General features: G+C 39.2%; 1 protein-coding gene across 2 annotated transcripts in view; it reads right to left on the reverse strand.

The window, feature by feature from the left end:
• The window catches only part of shisa7b (shisa family member 7), a 38,393-nt gene extending 27,324 nt beyond the window's left edge, over positions 1-11,069 (reverse strand). Inside the window, exon 1 of one of the 2 annotated variants that reach the window (XM_008422711.3) lies at positions 10,695-11,069. The gene's annotated coding sequence lies outside the window, so the exon portion shown is untranslated. The remainder of the gene's footprint in view (positions 1-10,694) is intronic. The other variant, XM_081612559.1, reaches the window with a different exon arrangement.
• Positions 11,070-21,225: the final 10,156 nt, after the last annotated feature.

Below are 21,225 nucleotides of genomic sequence, written 5' to 3' on the forward strand. Positions count from 1 at the left end.
TTCACTCCTTCCCTCCCTCCCTGGCTGTGCGTGGGTTGGAGTGTTTCACTAGGAATAGCTTAGCACCACTGAAAAGAGATAATGTAAAACAACAACAGAGGACAAAAAATGTAACGTTGAAAGAATCTACTCATTTCATGTTTAGGATATTTGCAAATGCGCCACAAATTTTAATAAAAAATAAATAAAAAAAACGTGGCTGTGCTGTCTAACATCCATATCAACACTGTTCAGTCAGCCATAGTCTCAGAAACTAGCATGTTTTAAAGAATCTGCTCTCAGTTTACTCGTCCTCATCCACTCAGTTCCTCCTCTTACACCTCTTTCTTTCATCCACCTCCTCTGACCGCTTGTTTTTACCCACAATCTCAACCTTTGTCTGCCTCCTCTCATCTCCATTCACCCCCTCCTCCTGATACCTCCCCTCTATGAAGCATGCTGGGAAGAGAGCCAGTGCATAAGGGCATGCAGCAGCAGCAGCAGCAGCAGCAGGACTTGCAACAGCGTGGCTCTGTATTCTAATATGGAGTGGGGCGAAGCTTGCAGAGCCTTCAGCGCGGTGAACTCTGTCCATAAAGGTCAATGCACTGCCCTTGTGTTGTCCACTGATGCAGCGATGAAACAAAACAAGCTTCAAAATAAAAATCCATAAATGCACCCTGGTTTTCAGATGACTACATAAAGAGTGAAGTATTCCACGAGGTCCAGGCCTCCATTAACTGTCTGTTATTGCACACAGTGATGAAAAACGGCTTTTCATGGAGGGCGATCTGCTTGTTGAAAACCTGAACTGTCTGTGCACTGTTCAGACTAACTGTTTGGGTTTGTGTTAATGCACATATTGTGCACTAAGCATTATATTTGTCCAATATATCAAAATACAGGGATTAAAAGAGCGTAAAACTAGAGCTAGAGTGGAAGTGATTTCACTCACAACATTGAAATCCAAACCCTAAAATGTGTCCAGTAACAAAACATGGATTCATCCAGTTTGCCTGCAGGAAGGTGGGGGTCTGTTGCCAATCTCCAACATGACAAAACATGGCTGCGGATATGAAAACCCTTAAATCGGCTTTTCTCTCAGTTTAACTACAGTTCCTTCTTGTCGTCACAATTCAGTAGTTTTTGTTTTAATCTGTGTGAGATACTGGAGCGATGCTTAGCTAGTGAGTTAGCAGTAGCTAAAGGAGTAAAGTTTAATTAAACACCATATACGTTTAATTAAAAGAATAATGAAAAGGCCCTTTAAAACACAATAAAAGCGTGTGATTAAAGTGCTTCTGAGGACAGAAACAAACACATTCTAGGAATCCTAACTGATTCTCAGTCACACATTTAGACGTTTCTGTTTCTATTCCTGCACTGAGTTTTAATCCTGTAAACTGGAATTTGTACAATTAGATCAACAAACGCGCCTCATAGAGCCACTATTCAAAAGGTCTTATTTTATCATCTGTACTTACTCCTTACTGTTGCTACATTGTCACTATTTATTAAACTACTGCACATTTTCATATTCTTTTAAACAGGCAATAATTCAATTGGGGCATTATTTCACATAATTGCCCAAAACCAATTATGCGAAATAATTGGTTATTTCGCATAATAACCAATTATTATTGGTTATTATGCGATAATAATAATTGGCATAATAACCAATTATTATGCCAATAATAATTGGCATCAGATGGATATCAGATGGATGGAAATAATATCATCCATCTGAAGATGGATGAATATCAGATGGATGGAAATAAAAACATTTTTAGTCATGGATGAGATTCCAAACCAAACTGACTGCAATATCGAACACATAATATAGTCAAGTAAAAGCTAAAGTTCAGACTTTAAAAATGTCTTTAAAATGTTCAAATATGCAACATTTTTATTTAATTACGGTTACATGAGTAAAAGTAACTTGTTACTTTCCATTATACTTTCACTGCATGTCTGAGTCATGATGGCGCTGAACTCATCCCTCCCTCCATAGTCGGTACCTGATTGTTCTTACGAATAACCCGACATTACAGTCATGTTTCTGGACTGTCGGAGGAAACCAGAGTACCCGGAGAGAACTCACACATGCACAAGGAGAAAAGTCAAACTTCCTGCAGAAACCCAGATGTGAACCCAGAACCTTCAGCGCTACAAACTGTTCCACCATGCAGCCCTGAGCTGAAGTCAGTTTATGTTCAAATCAGAGCAAATTGAACACGACCGATCTTCAGATGGAAATAAACAAAACATAACAAGAATGAATGAATGAATGTACACATATTAAATACAGTAACTATACCAGATGTATTTGGTGCCTGTTAACCTACTTTGGAAACTCACTCACACAGAGGATGAAACAAAAGGATTCTAACTTCGTGTACAGTCATATGCTGATATTTATATTGTAGATAGTGATAATATGATAACCACTGCAGGATATCAAACAATTTTCATGTGAAAGACTTAGATGTTAATCTAATTGGGAGGTTTAAGTAAGGGTTATAAAAGAAACGCTGTTCACTGGAGCTCAACATCCAATCTGAGCTATTTAGAAAGAATGGATATAAAAAAATGGCACATTCATGAGAAAGAGCCAACAAGTGCAGACATTTGCCAAAAGACATCCACCTGTAACGGCAGGTAGAAACGTACTAACTACATATCTACACAAACATTTAACATTTTTATTTGTAAAAAAATCTCCATTCAAAATGCTTGCCTTTGTGTTGCTCTGCTTTAAAAAATTCCAATAAAAATAGCTTAAAGCTTGAAGTTGTTACCTGACAAAATGTATAAAACTGAAGGACATGCCAGATAAATGATAACTAAACAAAGAATACCCAGTTTATTTTATGCCCAAATGCAATAAATATAAATAAATATGAATGTACTGTTGGTATTTTGAGCATGATCCTTGGATGTGCTTAAACTGATACTACAGAAATCTCACTCAGCAGCTGAAAACAGTTCATAATTTCATTCACTTCAAACTTCAGCAATTTAATGGGATCTCTGTCAAATATGTGACATTAAAAATATGCAAGGTTACAATCTGAATGTGGTTTTGAATCTAAAAAACTGAATCTAAAATGAATGACTAGTTACAAAGGAGGAACATATTAAATGTCATGAGCAGGTCAGAGCTGAATCAAGCAAATCTCTGAATATCTGCATTTATAAAAGGATTTAAAATAGGTTATACGTTTTTTAATTATAAAACATACAGTTGAAATCAGACGTTTTTATACTGTATGAAAAGCATTTCCTGCTTATTGTCATCAAGATATGTCAAAATTATTTATATTCTCTAAACGCCAGGATAACGAAAAAATAAAGTAATAGAAAATTGCATTTATTGCCTTAGTCAAATTTAGAAGTTCACATATGGGAACCCTAAAGCTTCTGAAGCATTTGCTCTTAATAACCTTATTAACATTTCAGGAAGCTGAAAAACCTGAGAACATCATTTCAGCTATGAAGCAGGGCGGTGGCAGCATCATGATGTTTACTCTCATTCCCTCTTTGACTGGATTTAATTTAGCAAAAATAAACAGCCCTTCCTGCACACAGTAAAAACCTTCAATGTTTTCACAATGTTTTGTTTCTGAGCTGTAGATTCTGACTTTGCAGCTTTCTCTTCTCCTGCTAAGAGCGTTTATTGACTTGTCTTGTTGGTGCTGCAGCTCGAGCAAAGCTGAGTGGCCACCAAGTGCCGCTGCTCCAACTCTAATTATTTACCAAGAGGTTAGTCATGGCACTCAGGCCTGAAGTTGTGGACTGCTAACAGAATGAGAAAATGAAAACGCTCCTCGCTGGACCGGCGCCTCCCAGTTGGCTGTGAGGGAGGAGCAGATGTGTGAGGCCCGTCTTTCTGCCAAGCTCATCCACCATCTTCAACAGATTGGATTGTGTGGCAAACATCCCACTGCTGCACATACATGACTGCAAAACAGGATGTTTCATTTTCACCCTCCAAAGCCGTCTCCAAAAAAAAATGGCACCTCTTTTTTTTCCCTAGGAAAGTGGAATAATTATCACATGGATTAGTTTGACTAATTTTTCAGTCGATGGTCTTTTCAAAGAAATAGTGGCTTTGCAGGGCGGCAGCTTTGGGACTTTACAGCAAAGAGTGAAAAAAAAAAAAATCAGTGTGTGAGATGTCTCACAATTGTCCTCGTTCATAGTGGCTGTCAAGATCTGCTTCACAGTTATGAAGAGAGCATGTGGATTAATAAGCTGAGCGGGAATGATGTAATTAATTAAAACATTTGCATATTGCATAGTTACTCTTGACACGGATTCACCTCGCAGCATTTGCTGCCTGCTTTACTCAACCTCTTTCCTACTTCACCAGGTTTTTGTTTTTATTTCAAGTGCTTTACTGTTTCAGGGCGTTAGGTAGATAAAAATAATCCTTTTCCTCAGTGCGAATGTAAACCCCACTTTTGCTGTCAACATTTATGTACGTTTATATTCTGGAAATACGTAAGCGTTTAATTGTGTACAGAAAGGGACGTTCGTCTTGCAAAAATAAAGACCAGTCAAGAGTGAAAGAGTATTCACAGTAACCTTGTGACTGGAGTCACTTCTGTGCAGCCATGCAAGGTTTACTATTGCCAATTACATCTAATGCATCAAGGCATGAAAATCACTTCCAGTGTGTTTATACGCTTTCCGTCCTTATTTACGACTGATGTGAATTTCTGGTTACATGACACGAGCTGCTGAAGTTATTTTTAATTAGATGGTATTTTGGATGATTTATTTGCCCTTCTGCATCAGCTGCTGACCTCCATTTTCTTTCATAGAACTGTCTCGAATAGAAACAGTCATGCAGGATGCTGGAAAAACTTTGAAAAAGCAGCTAGGGATTCATAAAGAATTGTTCATTAGTGGTTACAACTTCTGTTGTAGCATTCATTAATAAAAGACAAAATCACATTTATTCTCTTCTTGCTTCTTCGTGTTTCAGATCAGAAAAATTATCCTAGTAGACAAAGATAGTCTGTGCTTATTATTTTATTTAATCTACTCATGAAGTAGACAAACGATCTCTAAAAGCAGAAAAAAATTTTTTTATCCCAAACATCAGACATTTCAGAACAGATGAGAAACAAAGTCACTGTGAACTTAAGGAGTCATTTTGAATACATCTGGTCTATAACAGATCATTTCAGAAAATGATCATCAAATCAACAAACTGTGGTTGCTAAATGTGTTTGAGGCTCTGAAACATTTAAGTGTGGCCAAAAAGCAAACAAGAACTTATTCACTCTATTATACAACCAAGTAATGTGGCTTTATGTTTTATAGATAAATACAAGAAAAGAAATTGGAAAAACTCAACATTATTGAGTCAGATCGTTTTATTACCTTTTATCTTTGGGCTGCTTCATTTTTAAACCAGGTTAAACTGATTTCTTTTTTCTTGAAATGATTTCATTTTTTTCTTATGGGATGTAATGTTTGATGAAAACTTATTCTTGTTTTAGGAAATTAATCATTTTTTCAATTTCATATATTGAAAGTGAAGGAAAAATGAGCAATAAAGAATAGATTACAGTGAGCACTTACCCTAACATGAAAGTCTTTAGGTTAAAACTGCATCATATGCTGTCAATATCATTGTGTGAAGTTTTATTTCAAATCTAAATTCAAACTCAAAAATACTTTATTTATCCCAAATAACCAATATTATTTATCACAAAGGAGTAATATTATATGTCTGGTATATGGAATTCACACTTCGGATGCCGATGAGATATTTAGCCCGTCTGAAGTCTCCCTGCAGCAGATCTTCATACCTGATGCATTATTTTGATTCCCTTGACACTAAAGTTTAAATGTACTGATGTTGTCAGTTTGACTATTTTCCAATAATTTTATCATGATTTGATTTTTTTTTTTTGTTATTATAGGGGAGCTCAACTATGAATAGTGAATCCTGAGAAAGTAGCATCATCCAACATCACCTACAAGTAAAACAAATGCATTTGCTCCTGGTTCTACAGTAGAACATAAAACCCATTCAGTACAGATTTATCCTCAGCTAGTTGTTATTCACATTGAGAAAACTAATAACTTTAACCCAAATCAAGTCAATAGAGCCATTGATGGACCCCAAATAGATTTCACAAATACTCAAACTTTAAAATATTGAAAGCTCCTGCCAGAAATTCCTGGAAACCCCAGGCAGTGCAAGCTGTCACCAAAATGATGACTGGTACCAGTAACTGCCAGTGTTTAGTCAGAGTCAGACCTGAAATGTTCCGACAAGATAAAACCGTTACCTGTTATGTTGCTAAAACATTCTAACTGCTTGAAAATAACATTTTATAATTTAGAAATAGTGTGCTATAATATTCATAATGAAAGCTCAGTGACTAACTGACACCCAAAAGTCAACATTTCTATTTGAATCTATTCCAATTTTTTTTAGAAACCATTAAAAACTCTCATGTTAACCATTTCCGGGTAAAATGTATCCTGGTTTAGCTCAAGGAAAACTCTTTAACTAGATTAAAACAGAATTATAAAAACAGACAATAATTTGTCCATATAAAGATCGAGAGTTTTACATCTTATCCCTTTTTTACCGGAAATTCTTCTGCTGTTTAATAGTGAAGGGTTAAGACTGCCTGTTTTAAAATTCATAGTCTGAAGCTTACACCCACAGATGTTGAATCAGGTGGAATAGTCACTGACCAACATGGTAATGTTTGTTCCTAAAGGAGGCCCTGCGCTCACTACACCACCAGCCATGTTCCCACATGTCCGGCTCTGACGCGCACACCTGAGACGCTCCGAAAGTCGAAAGCATAAACGCAGTTGAGGCCATTTAGCTCGGCACATAAGCCCGTTCCCGGCGTACTCTCTGGGGCACACGGAGCCTGAACACCACCAATCAGATTAATCACCACTGACTCACAAAACAGCCATGATGAATGGTGAAAGCTGCAGACGATCCACCTCCTCCAGCTCGCTGGGAATGAGCTCGCAGGCCCAGCAATCTATAGGAGAGCTGGAGTCACCCATCATAAAAGAAAGCACGGCCATTTAAAACCCCTGACAAGTCTGCTTTTTTAGGAAATTAAAGAATGCAACTGAAAAATAGAACCCAGAACAGACTGCATTTTAAAGCAGCACATCTCACTTTGATAGTCTGATAGTTATATCACCAATTTATAAGCTGCAGAACGTATCGTCAGGAGGCTACACAAACTCTCTGACCTGCTCGCTCTCCTGTCAGTGATTCCCTGCATTTCCAAGGATGCCTTCCAAGCAGCCTGCACAGAGTGGGTGAGAACTTGCTGATTTCACCCAAAGGTAGGCGTCTAGAGGCTTACAAACAGCTTGAAAGTGTGATCATTCAGCTGTAGTGCTGCACAAATCGCATAATCGCGTGCAGCTACGCCCCTCACTCAAACTGAACATGTCCTCTGGCGGCACCTGGGTCCAGCAGGGCTTTTCGCTCTGGCCTCATTCAGGACGCTGGTGTGACTCAGCGGCTCTCAGAAAGAGCGTGTGACGACCGTTTTTATTGTTTCTCTTAAGGATCAATCAAGAAACAAAACAACTGATCTATCACTTCACAAAGTGAGTTATTCATTTGTTTCATTTTAGCAACTGGCAGCAAATAGTGTTGTTATGAATGAGACGCCGGATTTAAATTTTTTAATTGAAAGTTTCACTACATTAACATTTCTTAATAGGGCAGTAAAAGTGTTAATAGTTGACCTTCACAACTACTGTCATACGCAGGGCGTGTCCTCTAGGAGACAAAGAGGACCCTCTTCATGGCCATTTTTGTGTGCTTTCTTATGTCAAGTTTTATTCATGTGACTTTGTTTGAAGAAAAAGAAACATCTGTTGGTCAGAAAAAAATCATCAGGAATATTTTCCTTACTGAGATACTCTTGGCTCAAGATCTGCCATCAAATATCAGCATTTACTCAATGAATGTGTTGATAAAAACCTTGAAAAGTGACCTTATTGCAACAGCCTGGGAACTTTTACTATAATGTGGTGGCATACAAACTATTACTAGGGGGTTTCACGCCAAAGAGCAACACTCTTTGGAGTGAAACCTGTTACTGAGTGAAGAAGACTCAGATTTAACCATTTTCCTCATCAGTGAGTCGTTGAGAACTGAAGTCAGCAGAAGCACAGAGAAAAAAGAAATGATATAAAAGTGAAATGTATTGTCTGCAACATATTGAGCATGTCTGTGTGAGAGAGCGACACTTCCAGCAGAAAACAGGAAGGCTGAACAAAGTTTACAAAAGGTGCTCCATCAGCTAAATGATTTTGTGAAAGCTCTGGCTAAACTAAATATGGTACAAACTTAAAATTTTCTATTGAGATTATCACAAATCTTTTTTTTTTCTTTTTTTTTAAATAGAGATGTCAGATACAACTGAACATAAAGTATTTTACTCGAGAGCCAGTTTTGGTACACCTATCCATTAATCCCAGCTAAATTCAGAAAATAATTATGTAGAAAAAATCCAACCAAATGGCGTGTTTTCGTTTATTAAGGCAGATGTACAACAATTAACAGATTAGACATCTTAAAATGTGACCACATGAAGGATGGAAGAAATACTCTGAATGCTGTTCCATTACCTCTTAGCTCTTAAAAAGGAACCAGAATTGGTTAAAATTAGTGTCGACAGATCAGAACTTTACAAACATAATTCTTAGTTGATCATCTCTAATATTCAACGTCTATCTAAAAGAGGTTTCAGTCTGGCAATCTTCAAAGAAAAAGATTGTATGACCATGTTTTTTAATCAAATATTTAATTATCAAGATAAATAAAATAATATTCAGGGCACAAAATGATTAGTTTGCATGTGCGAAATGAAACGGGGTCGTGATGGGCAAATGGGGCTGCAAATTAGTAAAGGTGCAAATCGACCCGCGGCCTGTTTATACTCGCTGCCAGCTGTGTTTAATTACTGATGTGATCAATACTTTCACATGTCATCTAAAATACTCATTTAACTTTCTGTTTGGTTTTGCTATAATTAAAAAATGAAGTTTTGCCAAGGCAGCTGTCAGGACAAAATGAGCAATTTGTAACTTTCAATTTGGCTCTTGGGACTTTGATTTTTGATTTTTTCTGTAATGTTGCGATTGGAGACTGCACAATAATGTAGAAGTCAGCCTGCTTCTCGCATTACAATGAGGTCCTGGATTCAAGTTTGGATGTTCTTTCTATTTTTATGTGCTCTATCTTTCTCCCATCATCCAAAGCATGATGGGAAAGCATGATTGTTTGTTTCATGTGTGTGTGTGCCGGCCCTTTAATAGACTTTTATGCCTGTTTATGTGTATTCCTGAACAGGAACACTAAACAGGATTCAGCAAATACCGGTGGATGTTTTTATTAAAGCTAGCTTCATTATAAAAAAGAAATATGAAAGTGTGTTTTTAAAAGGAGATCACAAACAGGTGAATTTCAACACATTTTCCATTTGTTACTGTTCTGCAGTTTTCACACCAACTATTTTATGCGGCCTAAAGTGAACCATGAAGAGCCTGAATTACAGAGGATGGGAAGCAGTTCCCTAATGCACCCTCACTTCAGGGACTGGATGAGACAGGTGTAGGTGTGCTGCTCTAATGATCCTAGTTAAAACACATCCGCAACCACACATGGCCCCGCAACAATATGCAGGGTGATATCATCCACAAACATGCACCTACACACACACACACCTACACGGATGAATACCCAAACACACATTCGCACACCTACAAATTCACACAGGCACAGAATAAGTCAGGTAAGGCTAGCCAGCTCCTGTGGGGCCCATGAGAGAGTAAAGTAGGGGGCGGGAGGCGGTTAGTTTGCAGTGTTTCTGCATCAGGACGATGCATTAACATTCATGAGGCAATTATGCTCCCCTTAGAGCAAGTCATGAGTGTGTGTGTGTGTGTGTGTGTGTGTCAGTGTTTCTGCAAATGTTCCATCAATCTTTATGTCCTTAAAACTCCACTACATTGCGGAAAACACACTTTTAGGGGAAGGAAAACACAACCCCCTAATTTTAAGCAGCCAGATGAGTCAATGTATGGAAGCTGCTGCTGCATTCAGAGCATCACAGAAGACATAAAATGGGAGGGTTTTTGTTGCATTATGTTGAGGCGTTACAGTGTTGTGTTGTATTGTATGCAAGGCAGCGGATGAGAGTGAACACCCCCCTGATAAACACAGTCTACCACACTGCAGCACAAACAACATCGATACAATGAAAGCAATGAAATGCTTCTTCTCCCCCTCAGCTCCCCCCTCCCCGCCGTTTTACGCAGAGAGGATGCTGATCCCAGAGATGCGGCACCAGTCACCATTTTCCCCCTTTAAAAGAGGCGGAGTGGGAGACAATAGCTCGCAAGAACTGATCCACAATGCGGAGGGAATTTTTTTTTTTTTTTAATCGTCTCAGTTAATAAACAGAAGCTCAGCAGTGAAGCGCTCAGACATTGCAGTGCCACACATGCGCCTTAACAGGTTTAAAATGTGCCATCACTTAAAACCTCTACGACTCATTTACCCGTGAATAAACTCTGTTATCCCTGCAGTGCTTTAATGACATTTGCCACCTGAAAAGCAGTCAACATTTAACAACATCTTCTCTAATTTAACATTCCCTTAAACTAACAAGACAAACAGGGAACGTGTTTGTTTTTACCTTTGTTATCTTCGCTCGGTTCCCTCTGTGATCCCAGCGTGGTGAAAGAAAACGTGTCACCTTACATGTTTCATTGTAAATTCCCAGTTCTGGAGCAGGGGGAATTGGTTAGCCGCAGTGACGTTTCTCCTCCAGCATAAACAGAAATCAAGGAAAACAAAAACAAAGCAGAGTTAGAAGCGCATAACCTCAGCGGGGAGGACGGACGTGTCTGCGCAGTAATCCTGTCACGTTAGTTGAGTGCGGGCGCTGCGGTGAACGTCTGACCCGCACCGAGGCTCCGCGTACGTGGCTGCTGCCGCTGCTCCGCCTGCCTCACTGAAACGTGTTACTCTCTCTGAGCGCTGCTGAGCTCCCTGGCCAACTCATTGATTGGTTAATGTGGCGTTTGCCTACGTTCGCATTCCCAAACTGCTGGGAATGAATAACCAATCCTAAAGCGGCCAGTTCCGATGATCAGATTTGATTGGCTGTCAGATTTGAAAGCGTAAGTTCCCGGCAAAGTCGCGCTTGTGACATGTCATGTAAATATTAATGTGCTGATCGGAAATGCTCCGCCGAATTCATTAACTTATGGACTAAGCAAAACATTCATCAGTCATTAATCGACTTTACTGCTGTGACTAAACAGCCGGTTTTGGATAAAGAAGTTCTAAGTGGTTGAATTTTGGGAAATAATTGCAAATCCCGGTACAAACTGCATGGTCAGCCTCTACTTACAGTTCATGACTACTTTATGTCCTAACTGTCAGCCATCCACTTCGGGAAGTTGATGCATCCCCAGAGGTCATTGGGTGAGAGCAGGGGTGAAAGTAAAGGGGTACGGCAGGGTCCTGCGTACCCCTAAAAGATTTAGCTGGGGTACGCAGTACCTGCAAGAGAGGAGCGGCTGTCCACTGACAGTGAACCCACTAATCAGTGGGTTCACTGTGCAGCTGTGAGCTCACCCACTAATTAGCCGTGACTGATTAGTTTTTTCAAGAACGGTCTAAAACACGACTTAATCAGTTATTAAATAACTTTTTTTCCAATTTCATATGGTCTCTGAACTGTTCGTGCTATAGAGCAGGGCTGCAACATGCTGAGGGTTTTGAGTCGATCTCAGCATGAGGTGACAAACTGAACCGATGAGAGCAGCACGTCCTCCCCTGGGTCCTTACCAGAACGTTCGTATCTTTATTAAAGAACAACAACAACAAAAATCAACAAAACGTGTTCAAATTAATGATCCATCAACAATAATAATCTCAGTGATTATTGTTTCAACAAGGTGTTGCGCAATTCTGTGCGTTTCGGTTCCATAACGAGCAGGAGTTTTAAAATTAACTAATCAACCACCGCTGTGTTCATGAGAGGCTTATGAAAAGCCTCTCAAAATAAATATCTAGCCTGAAAACCTGATATCGTAACGGACTGAATGTTATGTTTTTAATGTAATCTCTGGTCGGCTTGTGGGGGGCAGGAGGTTGCCATGGCAACGGGTGTGCTTAAATGACAGTGAGAGACAGAGAATAAAAATGAGCGAGTGGTTTAGAGTTGATCACCTGTTCAGGTTGTTTTACCTTTGTTTGTCTTTGTCTTGGCTCATTACAGCCGCTGTAATTTCTGAACATTCAACAAACGACAAACTTTTACTACTTACCTCGTTCTTTGTGATTATATGTCATTTACAACAAACATCAAACACGTAAATACATTTCATTAGGTATTTCACAAACAAATTGCTTCTACCGCAATAATTATGTGAAATTAAATTGTCTAATATAAAAAAATAGTTTGGTGCTGTCGGGCTCAGAGTCTGAGAGGCTTTTCCTTTATCAAACAACTTTGTGTTTTGCCTCTTATTTAGTGGAAATGTTAATGTCGATGAGATTTTCTCTAAAATAATAAAATTTTTCAACCTTTATAGCTCCACTGTTGAAAAGTCCAATATCTGGTTTGAGGTGATTCCTCTGGAACCTATTGGAGTAAAAATATCCCAACCTCAGAAGATGAGCTTTAACCTAACAGAGCTCCGTGGTTCCTCCTGTCAGTATGAGAGTCAGGGTGAGGAGGCGCCATGTTAGGAAGAGAAGCGGAAGCTGCAGGATCTTCAGAACAAACAGGTCATGATGCTGGGCTACTGATTATCCCTCTGTCTGGACACAGGATCAATAGAACCAGTTTAAAATATAAAATGAATTATTATATGCCAGACATGGAAAACTGGGATGCATCCATGCCATAATGTTCAGGATTTAGGTCTCATGGCATCTCAAGGTGTGAACATTGCAGCCAGTGGGCTGAGGGAGGAAATACAGCTTTACTTTGTAGCAATTCAAGAGCTACCCAGCTTATTTATATATATATATATATATATATATATATATATATATATATATATATATATATATATATATATATATATATATATATATATATATAAAACGCCTACCTACCTACCTACCTACCTACCTACCTACCTACCTACCTACCTACCTACCTACCTACCTACCTACCTACCTACCTACCTACCTACCTACCTACCTACCTACCTACCTACCTATCTATCTATCTATCTATCTATCTATCTATCTATCTATCTATCTATCTATCTATCTATCTATCTATCTATCTATCTATCTATCTATCTATCTATCTATCTATCTATCTATCTATCTATCTATCTATCTATCTATCTATCTATCTATCTATCTATCTATCTATCTATCTATCTATCTATCTGTCTGTCTGTCTGTCTGTCTGTCTGTCTGTCTGTCTGTCTGTCTGTCTGTCTGTCTGTCTGTCTGTCTGCAAAGCCCAGTGCTCTTTGCCCCCTGCACCGGCGCCACCCGCTGGACCCGCCTCCATGGTCCACCTCTGCCTACTGGATTATTTCAGTGGAGATTTCAGACTGTGGCAGGAAGCCGGAGAGCCCGGAGAGAAACCTGCAAACAAGAAACCTGTCAAATCTTTTTACCTTTTGTCCTCTGGTGTCTGATCATCTCTTCTCGTAAATGTAAATGAAACCGTTGTTGAGCATGTCTTCACTGCAGTCGCTGTCTGCAGTGAAGACATGCTCATTGTCTGCCTTCACGGTTTGTTCTCCCTTCATTACATAACAGTAGAAGTCTGTCAGTTTAGGATCCCCACAGATGACGGAGGACAGGTGGTACGTCTCCGTCCCACATTCTGCAGGCACATCGATGGTCTGAGTGGCTTTGGTTTGGTGCTTCCTGGTCAACCTGTGCAGAAAAAATACCAGGACCTTGTTATCGGTCAGGCAATGTTTTTTCTGCCAAGGTGACCCGCACCCTGAACAACGGCGTTTGCATGCCAAATCCAACCAGTATTCAAGCAGTATAGATATACTGGTTGAAAATAACACCGGTGGAAGGGCAATCATGGCGCTGTTGTTCAGGAGCCTGAGGGAAGTGGCTCCACAGTTAGAGCAGGAGTCGTTGTCGTACAACTCTCTATCTGTGTCACCGCCAAACGAATCCAGCCAGACCAGCACAGACTCCAGCAAACTTTTTAAGTCGTAGTCCTTTCCCACGCCTGATGGCAGCTTCTTCTCCCTCAGCTCCATCAGAACTGGGGAAAGGTCTTGTTGACTAAAATGCTTGCCGGGCTGACGGACAGCTGAGAGGATGAGACTCCCACAGCAGGGGATGGACGATGCCTCCAGAAAAACCCTTTCCTTAGCGAGACACCGCTTGGTGACGCTCAGGTTTAGGATGCTCTGGAAGGCAGCGTTCACCCAGCTGTTCTGGAGCTCATCGGAGAACTTGAAGAAGTTCTCCTCTGCTTGTCCTGGTCTTGCAGATGTCCTTCCTACATCTAGCAGATCCGAGCCAACGCTATCTTCTGAGTTAGCTCCAGGAGAACAGGAAACCTCGACATCAACGGAAATCTTTACGTTCAGAGATGGTTTTTCAGACAAATGTTCAACACTGTCAAAGGACCCTGTAAACGTGGCCTTCAGAGGACTCTCCTGCAAGGATGGGACCAGCAAAACCAAAGCTTTGGCTGTCACTTCAGCCACAGCTTCGGCTGCGAGATCAGCTGCAGACAAATCTTCCCCAGCCGGGTTAGATTTTTCTGCGACTGCAGTCTCAGCCTCATTCTGTACCATCATCTCAGAACAAACCTCCCCAGCCGGGTCGGTTTGTTCTTTGGAAGTGGATGGAAATCCTTTCCAAAACGGATCGTCCTCTTCTTCCTGATCGTATCCTTCATTGGAATCCTTCCCTGGGAAGAAACGATCGCACACTTTCTTCATCCCAGTCGTCACGGCATATCCGATGCCCCAACCAACCGGGAAAATCAGGGGAACAAAACTGAACATTGTTGCTATAAACAAATCTGAAACTCCAAGAAATGTCTGGATCCTGACTGATGCTTAGAGATTCCAGTATTCAAGCACTAGAACTTCTTTGATCTACTGTGATGTACATAATGTCATCTATGACCTCATCAGTGAGCTCACTGGACTTCTGGTGCCACGCCTTGCTTCTGATCGTTGCTATGGAAATGATTAGATCAGATCTGCATGACTCGAGCTGACATAAATATTTAAATAAAACGTTATACTTTTTATTTATTTAACATGAAGAGATTAATAGATTTGTATATGATTTAATTTTTGCTTTTGTGGTTTTCCATACCTGCTGTGGTATAAATGATCCACTATCATTTTTAATTACTATTAATTCATTAGGATTATTCATGTATTAATCATTGCACAGTGGTAGGAACAGTCTGTATATATATATATATATATATATATATATATATATATATATATATATATATATATATATATATATATATATATATATATATATATATATATATATATACAGAGAGAGAGAGAGAGAGAGAGAGAGAGAGAGAGATTTTTTTTTGTCATAGTACCCCCAAAAATGTAAAACTACTTTCACCCCTGGGTGAGAGGCAGGGTACAACGTGAACAGATGTTCAGTCCATCACGGAAACACAAAGATACTCAGAACATGTACACACACACTCACACACCAATTTCACACACTCACACACCAATTTCACACACTCACACACCAATTTAGAGAGACCAATTAACCCAATTGTAATGTTTTTGAACTGTGGCAAGAAGCCAAAGTACCCAGAGAGAACCCAAGCATGAACAGGGAGAATGTGCAGAAAGACCCAAGAACTGCAAGGCAACTGTTCTTGTATGCATTGTTTTCATCAATAGGCCTGTAGAAACAGCTGCTGCACACAGATATTGGATTACTTTTGGTAAACATTTGGTCTCTTTTATTTGTGGAAGTAGGAGTGTATTCCAAGGTGGAGGAATCAAGTGGAACATTCCCATAAGTATAGAAACTCCACATACTTCACCTTTCCCATTCTCAATATAAAATATGGCCATTACATGTATAAAATATTAATAGTTTATTTGAAACTGTAATATACTGGTCACATATTTGTGCATATCTAGTTGTAGTTTGCACAACACCTATGCTTTCTGCCTTGCTAGTGTAACTGGTAAATCTCAGGCAAATGGAACATAACATGATGTACTTGCTGTTAATGAAGCAATACATCCCTTCACTGACTGGCGTTTTACTTCCAGGAATGTACCCAATTTTTTTACTTTATATTGCTCATGGCCGGCCTGTTTCATTTCCATCATCCACTCAGCTCTCACTTATATTTGTATTTCAGATACAGTCAAGTTAAAATCGGGTTCTTTAAGCTACTGGGAAGAGGACGTCTTGTACAAAGTTCTTGAAAGACTCTGTTATCATCCTGTAGTGCTGAATTCCATTAACACTGAAGCTGCTTTTGATTCAGCAAAGTGGAGTTTTATTTCCAGGTATTCAGCAGACCTATCAGGATTCCTTTTCGTATTGCTCACGGCCAGCCTGTTTCATTTGTATCAACAGTTTCCTTTGACTTTGCAAAAGCTGTGGCCTTGTAGTACAAAGAAAGAGAGTATTGAGGTTTTTGACATTATGCACCATTCATTTCAATAATATTTCTAATCAAAATGTTCAGTGTGAGCAATGACTCTCCCTCCAGTTAACATATTTGTGTGTTGTCTGATGTATTTAACTTGAGAAAATGTACTGTCTTCTTCGATAGTAATTATTTTTGCTTTCAACTTGAATTGTATGTTTCTGCATGTAGTTTTTAGCAATGACCACTAAATTTAATCTGTAATTTTTAGCAGTGGCTGCTAAAGTTTCTCACTTGAGGCACAAGAATTTATATACCGAACATCTTATTTGCCTTCTAAACTACAACACATTTAATCTTTGTCTGTCTTTTTGTTCTTGCTTTAAATCTAGAACCATCCATAAAGACTTTGCACTAAATGTCTGAAATTAGACCCACTGAAGGCAGTCGCTCCAAAATAACACCGCCCATAGAGGTTTGGGGTTTCACTCGCAGCTGCATTGATGACAGTCCCTGCTGAATACCAACATGAAAGCGGAGCAGGAAGTTCCTTGTGATTTGGATGCAGCTTTTGAAAGAGTGATGATTCATTCCAGGGGAGTAATTAAACATCCTCGTCAAACCTTTATTGCTCGGCTTGACTCAAAACAAGTCAGTAGGTGTACCTTCAATGGAACTGCGTACATCAATGACATCAAATCTAACATTTTAGAAGTCTGCAATTTTCCCTTTGCAAACTTTAAAAAATTTAGGAAGCTGTTTTAAAGAGGTACTTGGGTACTGAAGGAACGCCGGGTGGTTGGCTCCTTTGAAGCAAAATATAAAGAAATTAGACGGGACTTTTCCACAGTACAGCAGACTTTAATTTGTGTGGATATTTCAGAATGAATCAAAACCGGATAAACAAAGGAGTTATCTCCCACAGAGCAGTCTGCCTCTGTACTGCCTGCAGTGTCTCATTTGTAGTCCAGGCTTTTCCTCCTGGACTTGGCAGCATCGCCATGAAACACATTGTTCTGTTTGGGACTTTTTAGCTGCACACTCTCATAAGAGCGTTTGTCTCACACTATGCCATTTTTGTCAAATCAGAGCAGACCAGACCATTCTGGCAGGAGGAGCCAGGACTTAAAATACAGGCCTTTGATTTTTTTTCTAATTGTATGAAAAGTGCTAGATTTGACTTTGCATCGTGAGAAACAAAATGAAAAGACATACCTCTTTTCATTCATCAGCCCTCGTATATAAATTAGTCACCAGCAGGTGGCTCATGGTTTCAAAATAAGTTAGTTTCCTAAAAATTAAAATACTATTTGCTTTTGTGTGATTGTTTGCTTCTTTTTGTCCTTATTTTTCATATTTTGTGTCAAGCTTGTGTTACGAACTGATAGTTTTAGCTGTTCCTAATGACATCACTTCTATAAAATGTGGGTTACGTTACTATCATCAGGAAAACAAGGCAAGGTATGCATTAAACCGATTCTGTGTTGTGATTGACAATTTCACAATCAATTGAAAGAATTCAATTTGAAGTGGACATTCCCAGATATCAGGAGTATTAAAGGAGGAGCTGCGTTTTGAAGGCGGGGCTATGGCCACCCAGGCGTTTTGCACAGCTGAATGGTTGCCATGGGAGATTAAAGGATTTTTCAACAATGAATGAAAGAGGTATGTTTTAGATGAGGGAATAAAATTATAACATGATGTAAAGCTCCAAAAAGTCAACTGTAGTTAATACTGCTCCTTTAGAATAACATGCTAGTGTGTTGGTATGCTCAGGGTGAGACTGCATAATGTTTTTACTGATATATACATTTCAAAAGCATATACATAATATTATAATTCCTTGGTATAATTCTGGGCTCCCTGTTGTCTATAATAATATGCTGCAGTAATCAACTTTATAAGGTTAATACCAGATTAAAACGATGCAAACTTGTCTTTCTGAGTAAGCAGGAGCTCTTTAGGGAAGGGTCTCCCTCCCCCTTTTCCTCCCTGCTACGATCTGTTCAATGGCAGCTTGATGAATGGGAGGAAACAGGGAGGATGGAGAGTGCAGCAGTGCCAAGTGATAATGCAGTGTCATCAGTTACCTTGACAACTGCAGCCTCTGCGTCGAACATGTTAATTATGAATTTTTGGTTGAGGAAATTAGCAAAAGTCTTGTTCCCTGTTCTCTGCCCGGCCTTTCTAGCTCAGGACTTTATTTATTTATTTGCTCTCTGCTGACTTCAACAACAAGAGAGGAGATACAATATGCAAATCTCTACAGCACTCTGCCTCAAGCACTGGCTTATATTCCTCGGCAAAGACAAGTAATCCGGATGCAAACGCTGAAAACAGCATGCAAAAAGAAATCTTTTTCCAAAGACAAAAGCAAATAAATCTTTTTTCATTTGCATATTTCTAGTTAATTGGTTTGAGCCGATTTTGTATGAATGAAAAAAGCCGCAGAGCTTTTTAAATCTTCGCAGCAGCAGGTAGGTCAGTTTGGCAACCAGCTCACAGGCGTGATGATGGAAAATTACTGATTGAATAAGTGACCCGCAGGTCAGCAGGCAGTGAACAAAGCACCAGAGTGTTTTATGTCGGTGGCTGTTAACGTGTCAACCTTTTCAGCGCTCAGATGTCAGTGTTAAGTGGGTTTCTGCGCTTTCAAGGCTTGGAGTGAATGAGTTGCCCTTTGCAAACAAATTTCCCTCATTATATCATATAAACACATGCATCAGGCCTGTGTCCTGCTTTACATGCAAATAGAAGAATCTATTTTGTAAGATCGAGTCATGGCATTTATTAGAATGACATTTCCTTTAGATATAACACACATAACACATAACAATGATTTCATCTAATTTAATTGCATTTTGATGGTCATACCGGCTTGCTGTGCTGTTCGTTTTAAATCTTTAAACTGCATTAAATTTGAACTACGGAGGATTTTTAAAAAATGTGTTATTATTTATTCATGTTTATGCAAATGAATAATTATTTAAAGGCAAACGTGTCCCTCAGAGCTTCTCCTCAGGTTGTGTGAGTGCAGCCACGGAAGAAGTGGGAACGTAATGAATATTTTAGTAATGAATAGTTGAATACATTTGCTTTGTGAAAGTTTTAGACAGCTGTATTTCTGTCCATGATTTGATATTTATACGAGTCACCTATTTAAAGAAACTTCATCCTTTTATACTTTTGATTTTATAAGGCTGGCTAGTTAACATGAACATATTCTACCTCAAGTTATACATGACATTTTAAATGTCTCATTTTTACCATTCATATCTCGTAAATATTTAGAATTGAACTATTTAAACTGTTTTCAAAAATCATATACCTATCTGGTTACAGGTTGCTATGTATTCATTGAAACTCTGTGCAAAAGACAAAAACAGTTAAAGTATCCTAAATTAAATTCAAATGGACTTTGTTTACAAGTTTGCTCACTTCTGGAGGCAGCCAATTTTATTCAAGAGTAACACAGTAAAATGGGCTCAATACAAATGCATGCCACACTTTTCAGATTTTGTTGCCTTCCACTTACCAGTTACTGTTTGTTGTGTAAATAGATAGCGACCTTACATGAACAGCTAATTGTGTGCAAGTAATTAATAAAAAAAAATTATGTATCCACAAAATATGTATAATTTTATACAAATGTTTTTAAGCTGTTACATAATATGCAACATTTTACCAAACATGGTTTCAGGAATGTTTTCCTCTGAGACTTTAAATCTCTGCTCGTTAGCAAAAAAGAAGAGGTTAAGATTGATGTTTTTTCATCATTTTGCTTTGGGATCAGATTATACATTCCTCAAAATACATACAGTCAAGATGCTTCTCATAACCTGATGTATCTCTGGAGAGGTTTTTCTTCAAGAACTTGTGATTTTTTTTTGGCATTTAAATTTTAATGTTAACATAATGTATAATATATTACCACTACTAATGTGGCTCTTCAATATTTATAACATACCATTAACTTCAGAAAACCATGAGCTGAGAAGCGAGCGACCTCATTTACACTGTTTAAATCTCAGCATCCTCACTAGATGAAATCATGTTCCTCCAATCTGCTGTTTTGTCCTCAGATAGACTCCTGCCAGCTGCTTTCAAGTGCGCCTTCCGTTTTCATGCAGATGAATATTTTATCTGTGCGGCTGTAGGTTTGAGAGGAAAGCGCGCCGCTGAACTCGGGTCAGCAGAGAGGAGGCAGCGGAGGAACCGCAGATGGACGGGCTGCATGATGGTCTCTGCAGGAAACAGCCAGAGGAGTTGGCGCGTATCGACCCGACGGTTTGCCAGCTGTTCCCTCACCAAAGGCAGCTCTGATGATCTTCTAATTTAGACCTTCGCAGCACATATCACAGCTCGCAAATGAAAACTACACACGGGCAGATGAAGATATTATTGAAGTGGCAGCTCCATGGAGATCAGAAGTGGCAGTCGCTCATGTTCACCATGCCTGCTGTGAATTTTAAAGCCATCCTATAGCACCAATGGATGAAGAGTCGTATTAGACTCAGGATTTTCTCGGTAAGGAATCATTTCTGTTCAACAAACTGAATTAAAGATGACATTTGAGAGTTCATCTGCATCCGCCAGAACCCAGCGCTCA

The sequence above is a fragment of the Poecilia reticulata genome, chromosome 11, assembly GCF_904066995.2.
Source record: "Poecilia reticulata chromosome 11, P_reticulata-male-v2, whole genome shotgun sequence".
Classification (NCBI taxonomy): domain Eukaryota; kingdom Metazoa; phylum Chordata; class Actinopteri; order Cyprinodontiformes; family Poeciliidae; genus Poecilia; species Poecilia reticulata.